The sequence below is a fragment of the Eretmochelys imbricata genome, chromosome 6 (assembly GCF_965152235.1).
Source record: "Eretmochelys imbricata isolate rEreImb1 chromosome 6, rEreImb1.hap1, whole genome shotgun sequence".
In the NCBI taxonomy this organism is placed as follows: Eukaryota; Metazoa; Chordata; order Testudines; family Cheloniidae; genus Eretmochelys; species Eretmochelys imbricata.
Window position 1 is genome coordinate 102,572,391 of NC_135577.1, and position 13,560 is coordinate 102,585,950.

Here is a 13,560-nt window from a genome sequence, read left to right on the forward strand (position 1 = left end):
TGGCGTATGTGTTGAAGCAGCTCATGGACCTCAGAAGTATGGGCTCTTGAGACCGGAGTGGCTGAACTGGAGGAGCTAAGAGAAACAGAGAGGTACGTAGACAAGACTTTCTGGGACACAGTAGAATGGTCCCACCCCCAGTCTGACAGCCTCTGTGCTGTTGAGGAGGATGAAAGTCTTGGGGAAGGAGAACATCAAGCTGGAGTGGAGAGAAATGATCACATAGTTGGCACCCTCCTTCCAGATGATGTCTTGATATCCACTTACACTGCAGATACCTCTCCAGGGAGGGAACCACAGTTATTAGGAACAGGGCCGGTGCAAGGAGGTTTCACGCCCTAGGTGAAACTTCTACCTTGCGCCGCCCTGCCCCCCGTGGCAGCTCCCTGCCGCCTCCTCCCTCCCCTCGGCCCGGGGAGCCCCCCCACAGCAGCTCCCTGCCTCCCCCTCCCTCTCTCCCTCCTCTCGGCCCGGGGAGCCCCCCCCCGCGGCAGCTCCCTGCCCCAGCTCACCTCTGCTCCACCTCCTCCCCGAGCACACCGCTGCTTCTCCCACCTCCCAGGCTTGCGGTGTCAATCAGCTGTTCGGTGTGCAAGCCTGTGAGGGAGAAAAGCAGAGCGGGGCGGGGCTCAGGGGAGGAGGCGGAGCAGAGGTGAGCTGGGGCGGGGAGTGGTTCCCCTGTGTGCCCTTCCCCGTTACTTGCTGCAGGCAGCCCTCCCCTCACCCCTCTGCCCCAGCTTACCTCAACTCCACCGCCACCCCCAACCACTTGGTGCCCTAGGCGACCGCCTAGTTCGCCTAGTGGTTGCACCGGCCCTGATTAGGAAGAGACAGGTAATAGTAATGGGGGATTTGATCATCAGAAATACAGATAGTTGGGTTTGTGATGACTGGATGATAAATTGTCTGCTAGGTGCAAAGGTTGGGGATCTCTTGAGTAATTTAGACAAACTTATGTGCAGTGCTGGGGAGGAGCTGATAGACGTAGTACATATAGGTACCAATGACATAGGGAAAGATATTTGAAGAGAGGGGTCCTGCAGGCTAAATATAAATCTAGGTAAGAGATTAAAGACCAGGACTTCCATGGTAATACTGTATTCTCTGAAATGCTTCCAGTTCAATGCACAGGGCCAGTTAGACAGGCAGAATTGCAGAGTCTAACTATATGAAGGAGGGTTTTAGGTTAGGAACCGGGGAACCTTTTGGGATAGGAGGAGCCTATACATGAAGGATGGGCGCCACCTAAACCAAAACAGAGCCAGATTGGCTCGTAAAATTAAAAATGTCATAAAAGAATTTTTAAACTAAGGGCTGGGGGAAAGCCGACAGGTATGGAGGAGCACACAGTTTGAACCGAGATGTCCCTTAGGGGAGGATCTATTAATGAGGAATTTCTATATCCTAGAAAAGAGGAGAGGATAGAAGGTGATAAAAGTTTAGATAGGAACTAAAAAGAAACAGTCAAATGAAAAAAAAAGAGTCCCATTCAGTTATATCACATGAAGGCAGACAAATATTGACAAATTTTATAAGTGCGTTTATAAGTGCTTATAAATATTCACAAATGCTAGAAGTCTAAATAATAACTTGAATAATAACTTGAGTGTCTGATATTAAATGAGGATATTGATATAATGGGCATAACAGAAACTTGGTGGAATGATGATAATCAATGGGACACGGTAATACCCGGGGAAAAAATATATAGCAATCACAGAGTAGGTCATGCTGGTGGGGGAGTGGCATTACATGTGAAAGCAAGCATAGAGTCAAATATTGGAAAAATCTTCAAAGAATCAAACTGTACCACAGGATAGAAATTCCACACTTGAATAATAATAAGATAGCAGTAGGAATATACTACCAACCACTTAGCCAGGATGGCGATGGTGATTGTGAAATGCTCAGGGAGATTAGAGAGGCTATAAAAATAGAAAATTCAATAATAATGGGGGATTTCAACTACCCCATATTGACTGGGCACGTGTCACCTCAGGACAGAATGCAGAAATACAATTTCTAGACATCAGTAATGATTACTTCTTGGAACAACTAGTCCTGGAACCTACAAGGGGAGAGAGTCTCTATTTTGTTCTAAGTGGAGCACAGGATCTGGTATCAGAGGTGAATATAGCTGAGCCATTCACTAATGGTGACCATAATGTAGTTAAATTTAACATCCTTGATGGGGTGTGAATACCTCCAGACTAGCATTTAACTACAGAAAGGGGAATGACACAGAAATGAGGAAGCTAGTTAAATGGAAACTAACAAAACTGAAATGCCTGCAAGCTGCATGGAAACTATTTAAACAAATCATAATAGAGGCTCAAACATAATGTATGCCCCAAATTTAAAAAAAAATAGTAAGATGACAAAAAACAGTCACCATAACTACACACAGAGTAAAGGAGGCGATTAAAGGCAAAAAGGCATCCTTTAAAAATTGGAAGGCAAATCCTACTGTAGAAAATAGAAAGGAGCATAAACTCTGGCAAGTCAAGTGTAAAAGTATAATTAGGCAGGCCAAAAAAGAATGCGAAGAGCAAGTAGCAAAAGACACAAACTAACAGCAAAAAATTTAAGGACACCAGAAGCAGGAAGCCTGCCAAATAGTTAGTGGGGCCACTATATGACCAAGATGCTAAAGGAGCACTCAAGGAAGATAAGGCCATTGTGGAGAAGCTAAACAAATTCTTTGCATCTGTTTTCACTGCAGAGGATGTGAGGGAGATTCCCACCCCTGAGCCATTCTTTTTTTAAGGTGAAACATCTAAGAAACTGTCCCAGACTGAGGTGTCAATAGAAGAGGTTTTGGAACAAATTGATAAGTTAAACAGTAATAAGTCACCAGGACCAGATAGTGTTCACTCAAGAATTCTGAAGGAACTGAAATATGAAGTTGCATAATTACCAACTGTGGTGTGTATCATATAGCTTAAATCAGCTTCTGTACCAGATGACTGGAGGTTAGCTAATGTGATGCCAATTTTTTTAAAAGGCTCCAGAGGCAATTCTGGCAATTATAAGCCACTAAACCAAACTTCAGTACCAGGCAAATTGGTTGAAATATAGTAAAGAAGAGAATGATCAGATACATAGATGAACACAATATGTTGGAGTTTAGTCAACACAGCTATTGTAAAGGGAAATCATGCTTCACCAATCTATTAGAAAAAAGAAAAGGAGTACTTGTGGCACCTTAGAGACTAACCAGTTTATTTGAGCATGAGCTTTCGTGAGCTACAGCTCACTTCATCAGATACATACCGTGGAAACTGCAGCAGACTTTATATATACACAGAGAATATGAAACAATACCTCCTCCCACCCCACTGTCCTGCTGGTAATAGCTTATCTAAAGTAATCGTCAGGTTAGGCCATTTCCAGCACAAATCCAGGTTTTCTCACCCTCCACCCCCCCACACAAATTCACTCTCCTGCTGGTGATAGCCCATCCAAAGTGGGCTCACTTTGGATGGGCTATCACCATCAGGAGAGTGAATTTGTGTGGGGGGGTGGAGGGTGAGAAAACCTGGATTTGTGCTGGAAATGGCCTAACCTGACGATTACTTTAGATAAGCTATTACCAGCAGGACAGTGGGGTGGGAGGAGGTATTGTTTCATATTCTCTGTGTATATATAAAGTCTGCTGCAGTTTCCACGGTATGTATCTGATGAAGTGAGCTGTAGCTCACGAAAGCTCATGCTCAAATAAACTGGTTAGTCTCTAAGGTGCCACAAGTACTCCTTTTCTTTTTGCGAATACAGACTAACACGGCTGTTACTCTGAAACCAATCTATTAGAGTTCTTTGAAGGGAGTCAACAAATATGTGGACAAGGGTGACCCAGTGGATATAGTGTACTTGGACTTTCAGAAAGCCTTTGAAAAGGTCCCTCAACAAAGGCTCTAAGCAAAATAAGCAGTCATGGGATAAGATGGTAGGTCCCCTCATGGATCAGCAACTGGTTAAAAGACAAGAAACAAAAGGTAGGAATAAATGGTCAGTTTTCAGAATGGAGAGAGGTGAATAGCGGTGTCCCCAAAGGATCGGTACTGGGATCAGTGCTGTTCAATATATTCATAAATGATCCGGAAATAGGGTTAAACAGTGAGGTGGCAAAATTTGCAGACAATACAAAATTACTCAAGATTGCAGTCTACTTTGGACTTAACTAAGAGTTACAAAGGGATCTAACAAAACTGGGTGACTGGGCAGCACAATGGCAGATGAAATTTAATGTTGATAAATGCAAAGCAACGCACGGTGGAAAATAACCTCAACTATACATACAAAATGATATGGTCTAAATTAGCTGTTACCACTCAACAAAGAGATTGTGGAGTCATTGTGGTAGTTCTCTGAAAACATCTGCTCAACGTGCAGCAGCAGTCAAAAAAGCTGAAACTGTTAGGAACCATTAGGAAAGGGAAAGATAATAAGACAGAAAACTATCATAATGCCACTATATAAATCCAATGCTCACACTTTGAATACTGTGTGCAGTTCTGGTCACCCCATCTCAAAAAAGTTATATTATACATGGAAAGGATAAGAGAAGGGAAACAAAAATGATTAAGGGTATGGAACAGCTTCCATATGAGATGAGATTAAAAAGACTGGGCCTGTTCATAGAAAAGAGATGACTAAGAAGTGATATGACAGAGATCTATAAAGTCATGAATGGTGTGAAGAAAGTGTTATTTACCTCTTCACATCTCAAGATGGTTAGGCCAATCTCATGATTTTCCGTACTGTCTCATGATTTTTGAATGCTTGGGGGTGGCAATATTGGTGCCAACGTAAAGTAAAGACACAGAGCTGATACAAAACTAAAACTTTGTTTTGTATTAGAAAGAAGGAAGGAGAACAGTTCCCTGTGGTTCAGTCTGAAAAACAACTAATTCAACCAAGGTGATTAACGATACAAGTTACAAGATAGACAGATATGGGATGCTGCACAACCACCACCCACCCCAAAAGACACATGTAGAATCATAAAAAGAACAGGAGTACTGGTGGCACCTTAGAGACTAACAAATTTATTTGAGCATAAGCTTTCATGGGCTACGGCCCACTTCATCGGATGCATAGAATGGAACATATGCCACAAGTACTCCTGTTCTTTTTGCGGATACAGACTAACATGGCTGCTACTCTGAAACATATAGAATATCAGGGTTGGAAGGGACCTCAGGTGGTCATCTAGTCCAACCCCCTGCTCAAAGCAGGACCAAACCCCAACTAAATCATCCCAGCCAGGGCTTTGTCAAGCCTGACCTTAAAAACCTCTAAGGAAGGAGATTCCTCCACCTCCCTAGGTAACCCATTCCAGTGCTTCACCACCCTCCTAGTGAAAAAGTTTTTCCTAATATCCAACCTAAACCTCCCCCACTGCAATTTGAGACCATTATTCCTTGTTCTGTCATCTGGTACCACTGAGAACAGTCTAGATCCATCCTCTTTGGAACCCCCTTTCAGGTAGTTGAAAGCAGCTATCAAATCCCCCCTCATTCTTCTCTATTGCCATATATATATGGCAATACTGCCAACCCCAAGCATTCAAAAATGTGAAACCGGTGTATGTGGGATGTTCAGGCATCTCTGGAGGAGTACTTTAAACCCTCCAGCATGCTGATACACATAAGATATAATTAGTACATCAATGAAAGTGCATAGGATGGGCTCCTTCCCCAGGTCATCTGAAACAGCCTTGAGGAAGGACACTTACCTTCCTATAGTTTTTGACCATCTGGTAGTCATCCCGTCTTCACAAGTGGCTCCACTGGAACTAGGTAGAGAGGCAGGATAGGGAAAACTGACTGACCACCATAGAAAGAACCAGTGGCCTCTTCCTCTGGCAAAGATGAGCCCATACTACATCTCCTAATATAGGATGCTAGAAGGGAGGGAGAAAAAAAGATAGTAAGGCAATATACAGAACACTAAAAGGTACATATAAGGTGAGAACAAATGACACGACAGACCAAAGATACCACAGAGTAATAGGCTTGATCTCCCCAAACACTATCATCCTCATGCCATGCCCAGAGGCAAGGCACATAGAATCATAGGACTGGAAGGGACCTTGAGAGGTCATCTAGTCCAGTCCCCTGTCTCATGGCAGAACTAAGTATTATCGACCATTCCTGATAGGTGTTTGTCTAACCTGCCCTTAAAAGTCTCCAATGATGGAGATTCCACAACCTCCCTATGCAATTTGTTCCAGTGCTCAACTACTCTAAACAGTTAGGAAGTTTTTCCTAATGTGCAACGTAAACATCCCTTGCTGCAATTTAAGTTTCTTGTCCTATCCTCAGAGATTAAGAACAATAATTTTTCTCCCTCCTCGTTATAAGAACCTTGTACATACTTGAAAACTGTTATCATCCCCCCTCAGTCTTGTCTTTTCCAAACTAAACAAACCCAATTTTTTCAATCTTCCCTCATAGGTCATGTTTTCTAGACCTTTAATCATTTTTGTTGCTCTTCTCTGGACTTTCTCCAATTTATCCACATCCTTCCTGAAATATGGCACCCAGAACTGGACACAATATTCCGGTTGAGGCCTAATCAGCATGGAGTAGAGTGGATGAATTACTTCTCGTGTCTTGGTTACAACACTCCTGCTAATAAATCCCAGAATGATGTTCGCATTTTTTTGCAACAGCATTACACTGTTGACACATATGCAATGTATCTAACAGCACTGGCAATTGTCATGTAGGACTGGACCATCTGAGATCCAGAAGAGACCAAACATACAGATAGGAACTGGTATACTCTACAGACCTGTGGAAATGTGCAACTAAACCAGGGAGCAGAGCAAGGTAGGAAAATAAGCCAAAGGTTTACCCCATTTCCTGAGACTGGGGTGCTGGATACTAGGAAAGACAGTATAGCAGTGGGATGGTGTGTAGAATGGGGAGTAGCGGAAGATGTGAGAAAATTAACATGAACAAGGTGCAGATTGTTATTATTTGTGTTAGTGTAGCACCTCGGAGGCCCAGTCATGGACCAGGACCTCATTGTGCTCGTCACTGTACAAACCCTGTACAAACACAGGACAAAGACAGTCCATGTTCTAGAGAGTTTTCAATCTAAGTAGAAGACAAGAGACACTAGATAGATACAGACATGCAGACGAGGGAGCACAAGGAAACAATGGGCAATGTTGGTCAGTATGACAGGCAGTGGGCTCAGCATAACAATGGCCTAGCCATTGTCAAATTTTTTTGTAGGCATCACACCAAAGGAGAGTTTTAAGTAGGGATTTGAAGGTGATAATGAGTTAGTTTTGTGGATATTTATAGGGAGATCCTCCGAAGTATGAGGGGTGTCCTAAAAAACAATAGAAAGGTGCTTGTTTGAACATTTAACAAATGGGTAATAGAGGCTAGCATCATGAACTGATCGAAGGGAGGAGTTGACATCTTAATAGTCAATAAGAGATGAAAGATATTGTGGAGAATGACATACACTATGGGTCCTGAAAGTGAAGACAAGCTACTTACATTTAATGCAATAGACAAGAGGGAGTCAGTGGAAGGATTTGAAGAGAAGAGTGACATGGTCAAAGAGATTAGCTAGAGAATGAACTTTGCAGAATGGACATGAGCATTTATCAAGGCCAGAGATCAAGATACAAGATTATGAAAACTTGGAGGAGAGTTTTAGCTGTGTGAATAGATAGGAAAGGGAATATTTTTGAGATGTTATGCAAAAAGAATTGGCAAGATTTAGAAATAGCCTGGATGTAAGGACCTAGAGAGAGGTCCAAGTCAAAGATGATGCCCAGGTTACAGGCCTGAGTGACAGGCAGGATGATGGTGTTGTCCAGAGTGATCGAGAAAAGAGGAGGAAGGAAGGCTTTGGGGGAAGATTTAAGAGCTCTATATTAGCTATGTTAAGCTTGAGCTGATGGTTAGACATCCACAAGGAGATGTCAGAAAGGCAGGCCAAATTTTTAGTTTTGGCCAGGATACAGGTTACTCTCATTGCCAGGGCAGCAAACCCCAGAGCAACTCAAATGGGGTAAGAACTGGCTAACTGACAGATATCCAATAGTAGTTATCAATAGGGAATCATCATTGAATGTGGTATTTCTAGGGGGGTTCTGCAGGGATCATTACTAAGCCTAATGCTATTCAACATTTTTATCAATGATCTGGAAGTAAATGTAAAGTCATGGTTTATAAAATTTGTGGCTGTCACAAAGATTGGCAGCGTGATAAATAACAATGAGGCCAGGGCAGTCATATAGAGTAATGTAGATCACTTGTTAATCTGGGACCATATAAATAAAATGCATTTTTGTACAGCCAAGTGCAATGTCATACATTTAGGAACAAAGAATGCAGGTCATACCAACAGAATGGGGGACTGTACCCTGGAAAACAGTGTCACTCAGGCTACAATACTAGTGACTGTAAATGTCTCCATGTGCATTGTTGTGCTATAGCTCCCCCCCACACACACACACACACATTGCTTACATCTAAATCCCTGAAGCGTGAGTTTGAAGGTGAGTACAGGACAAGGAAGCTAGCATGCCTGAGGGTGTGGGTATGCATGTGTCTCCACTGTGGCATGGATCTGTACCCATGGTAGAGTGTAGTGTGTGATGGGGCAAGAGGCATGTACCAGATCCCAAGTTTCAGTATTCCTCCAGACCCATTCCCACAATGCAGTGAACCCTTTTCTGCTTGACCCTTACCATATCTATATAAAAGCCTTGTGACTCTGTTGCCAGTGGTAGTAGCAAACTGGGCTGACCACTTCAGAACAGTTTTCTGCTGCACTCTTTTGATGAGTACAGGTGAACATGGATCATGTTCTGATTGCAGCTGCATTGTCTGCCAAGCGTACCTGGGCGCTGATCACAATGTGTGGTTAGGCTACAATATCCTCCAGGACTTCTCCCAGAGCAGCAGGAACATTCACCTGAGCTGGGAGATTTCAAGGAGGCTGGAGGAGGCAGGAATTCACAGGACTCCAGCCCAATGGCAGGAATGAATGAAACACCCGAGACTCCAATACTGGAGGGTAAAGGACTCCAACAATCATTCCAAAATGGACCCTCATACGTGCCCATGCTATGATGACCTAGACCTGGTGTTCTCCAGAGCTCCCAGTAGTAGCCTGCAGTATCTCATGACCCCTTCCTCAACTCCACTGCCTTATTGTACAATGGGATGCCAGTAGGGGCTGTCATAAGTATAAAGGGAAGGGTAAACCCCTTTAAAATCCCTCCTGGCCAGAGGAAAAATCCTCTCACCTGTAAAGGGTTAAGAAGCTAAAGGTAACCTTGCTGGCACCTGACCAAAATGACCAATGAGGAGACAAGATATTTTCAAAAGCTGGGAGGAGGGAGAGAAACAAAGGGTCTGTGTCTGTCTGTATGCTTCTTTTGCCGGGGATAGAACAAGAATGGAGTCTTAGAACTTTTAGTAAGTAATCTAGCTAGGTATGTGCTAGATTATGATTTCTTTAAATGGCTGAGAAAGGAACTGTGCTGAATAGAATGATTATTCCTGTCTGTGTGTCTTTTTTGTAACTTAAGGTTTTGCCTAGAGGGATTCTCTATGTTTTGAATCTAATTACCCTGTAAGGTATCTACCATCCTGATTTTACAGAGCGGATTTCTTTACTTCTATTAAAAGTCTTCTTGTAAGAAAACTGAATGCTTTTCATTGTTCTCAGATCTAAGGGTTTGGGTCTGTGGTCACCTATTCAAATTGGTGAGGATTTTTACCAAACCTTTCCCAGGAAGTGGGGTGCAAGGGTTGGGAGGATTTTGGGGGGAAAGACGTGTCCAAACTACGTTTCCCAGTAAACCCAGTTAGAGTTTGGTGGTGGCAGTGGAGATCCAGGGACAAAGGATACAATTAATTTGTACCTTGGGGAAGTTTTAACTTAAGCTGGTGAAAGTAAGCTTAGGAGGTTTTCATGCAGGTCCCCACATCTGTACTCTAGAGTTCAGAGTGGGGGAGGAACCTTGACAGGGCTAGGGTGTCGAGAGAGCATGAAGGAAGCCCTGGAAGCCCCAGAGGAAGAGAAGCATGTCATTCTGTACCTCTACCCGATGGAGGTGGTTGAGCAGGCAGCCCATTCCTCCCACCAACAATGAGCCTGAGGAGGACCCTGAGCTGCAGCAGGAACCAGAACCTGAGACTGCTAAGTTGCAATGGGCTCCCACCCATATCCCACCTTGTCCCAGTGCTACATGCCTGAACCCCAGTCCCTGCTCCACCCCAAAATGGTCCCTGAGCAAGACATGGCTATAAGTCAAGAATTTCATTGAATGCCCATGGGCCACATTATGCATTTAGCAAAAGCTATAAAAAAAACCAGTTACTTACTTCCTCGTAACTGTTGTTCTTCGAGATGTGTTGTTCATGTCCATTCCACATTAGGTGTGCGCGCGCTGCACGCACAAGCATCAGAAACTTTTTCCCTTAGTGACTCCCGTCGGGTCCCCCCCCGAGTGGCGCCACTGCGCTGTGCATATATACCCCAGCCAGCTCAACCCCATCCAGTTCCTTCTTGCCGGCGACTCCGACAGAGGGGTAGGAGGATGGGTGGTGGAAAGGATGTGAACAACGCATGTCGAAGAACAACAGTTACGAGAAAGTAAGTAACAGTTTTTTCTTCTTCGAGTGCTTGTTCACGTCCACTCCACATTAGGTGAATCACAGGCTTACCTCTGGAGGAGGGTAGGAGTCACGGAACAACTGCTCGGAGGACCGCTCTGCCAACCGCCGCGTCCTCTCTGGTCTGCTGGTTGACTGCGTAGTGGGTCATGAAGATGTGCACCGAGGACCAGGTGGCTGCTCTGCAGATCTTCTGGATCGGGACCTGTGCCAGGAACACCGTGGAAGTCGCTTGCGCCCTGGTCGAGTGGGCCGTGACTGCTGGGGCTGGAACACCTGCGAGCTCATAGCACACCCGGATGCAGCTTGTAATCCAAGACGAAATCCGCTGCGCTGACACTGGGAAGCCTTTTATCCTCTCGGCTACAGCCACAAACAGCTGTGTGGATTTGCGAAAGGGCTTGGTGCACTCCAAATAGAATACCAGCGCTCGACGCACATCCAGGGTGTGCAAGCTGCGGTGACTCGGGTCTGTATGGGGTTTCGGGAAGAACACCAGCAGACAAATATCCTGGCCCAAATAGTATTGGGAGACCACCTTAGGGAGTAACTTGGGGTGCGGCCAGAGCTGCACCTTGTCCTTGTGAAATGCTGTATATGGTGGCTCAGAGGTGAGGGCCCTTAGTTCGGACACCCTTTTGGCCGAGGTAATGGCAACCAGAAATGCCACCTTCCAGGAAAGGTGCATATAGGCCGCCCTAGTAGAGGGCTTTCTACTGCCCTCTACCAGGGCGGCCTATCTGACCAAGTGGAAAAGGTTCTCGTGTTGGTGTGAACCCCGACAGGTGCGGCCGTGCCAGGCCCCAGTGCAGGCAATCCTGGAGTACCTCCTGCACCTCAGGAAGGCTTGCCCTGGCCTGCACCGCGTCCAGGACCGCCCCTATGAATTCCACTCTCTGCGTGGGTATGAGCGTGGACTTGGGGACCTTGACCAGGAGCCTCAGCTCGTGGAACAATCTCAGGGCCACCTCCACATGGCCCCGCACTTCCGCCTCGGATCAGCGCTCCAGGAGCCAGTCGTCGAGGTACGGGTGCATCCGGATTCTCTGCCTCCGTAAGAAGGCCGCCATGCACTTCATGAACACCCTTGGGGCCATGGCTAGACCGAACGGGAGAACCGCAAACTGGTAATGTTCTCAGCCCACGGTGAAGCATAGGAATGTCGATGTGCTGGGAAGATGGCGAGATGAAAGTACGCATCCTTCATGTCGAGGGCAGCATACCAGTCCCCCGGATCCAGGGAAGGGATGATGCTGCCCAGAGAGACCATGCGGAACCGGGCCTTGACCAGGAACTTGTTGAGCCCGCACAGGTCTAGGATGGGGCGAAGGCCCCCTTTGGCCTTGGGGATGAGGCAGTACTGGGAGTAGAACCCCTTCCCCTTAGGCTGTGCAGCACCACCTCTACCAGCCCCGCCTCTAGCAGCGAGCGGACTTCCTTCTCTAGGAGATGCTCGTGAGAGCGGTCCCTGAAGAGGGACAGGGAAGGGGGTGGGAGGGAGGGAGGGAAGCGAACTGCGAGTACCCGTTCCGCACCATGTGTAAGACCCAACGGTCTGACGTAACGGTGGACCACACACGGGAGAAACGGGACAGGTGATTCAGGAAACAAAGGGATGGATCTGGTGATTGGTCTGGTACGCTGTCCTCAAGCGCATCTTCAAAAGCCTGGCTTAGTGCCTGGTTGGGGTTTGTGCTGGCCTTGGTTCTGGCCCGGTGCATTATTGTTACTATTGTTGTTGCACCGCCTGTTATCCCTGCCTCGCCTATGGTAAGGCTCATGCCTATGGTGAGGCTGGTACTGGCGTTGAGGGGGAGGCTGTGGTTTAAAGAGCTTCCTCTTGGTCGCCGGGGTGTGCATACCCAGCGTAGCTTGCGAGTCCTTGAGGCTGTGCAGCTTCGTGTCTGTCTGGTCTGAGAAGAGCCCGGACCCTTAGAAGGGGACGTCCTGGAGTGTATTCTGGACCTTGCGCGGCAGGCCTGACTCCTGGAGCCATGCCAAGTGCCTCATGACCACCCCTGACGTGATTGTTCTAGTCGCCATGTCTACCGAATCCAGGGAGGCCTGGAGAGAGGTCTTGGCTACTGCCTTGCCCTCGTCCACGAGGGCCGTGAACTCCTGTTGGGAACCTTATGGGAGGTTGTCCTTAAACTTCCCCACCGCCACCCAGGAGTTGAAATTGTGCCTGTTGAGGATGGCCTGCCGGTTAGCAATCCTCAACTGAAGGCCCCCAGATGAGTACATCTTTCTGCCAAAAAAGTCCAGGCGTTTCGCCTCCTTGGCCTTAGAGGCCGGGGCCTGGTGGCCCAGGCCTGCTGTCCATGGTGCTCCCTTTCGCTTACCACTGTGACTACTAGGGAGCATGGACTTGGGTGGCAGAACAGGAACTCATAGCCCTTAGATAGGACAAAGTATTTATGTTCCACTCCTTTGGCCGTTGGAGCGCGGGAGGCCGGGGTCTGCCATATAGTCTTATAGTTGGACTGAATGGTCTTAGTGAGCGGGAGCGCTATTCTGCATGGACCTTCAGGACTCAAAATGTCCATCATGGGGTCCTCCTGCTCAACTGTCTCCTCAGCCTGCAATCCCAAGTTTTGGGCGACCCTGCGCAGCAGTTCCTGGTGGGCCCTATGGTCTGTCGGCAGAGGGCCAGACACCTCTGTACCCACCAGCACCTCATGGGGTGAAGACAAGGAGGTTAGCTGCTGCTTGACCCCCTCTGGTTGGTCCTCCTGCTCCCCTTCTCCTGTGGGAGGGGCCTCTGGCTCAGGCCGGGGCAGGAGTCCATGGGACGGCACCGGGCTCGGTGCTGGTCTCTCCGGTTTATGCTGGGGGGATACCGGAGGCCTGGATACTGTAGCCTCCGGCACCATCTGGCATTGGTACGGGGACCAGGACCGCT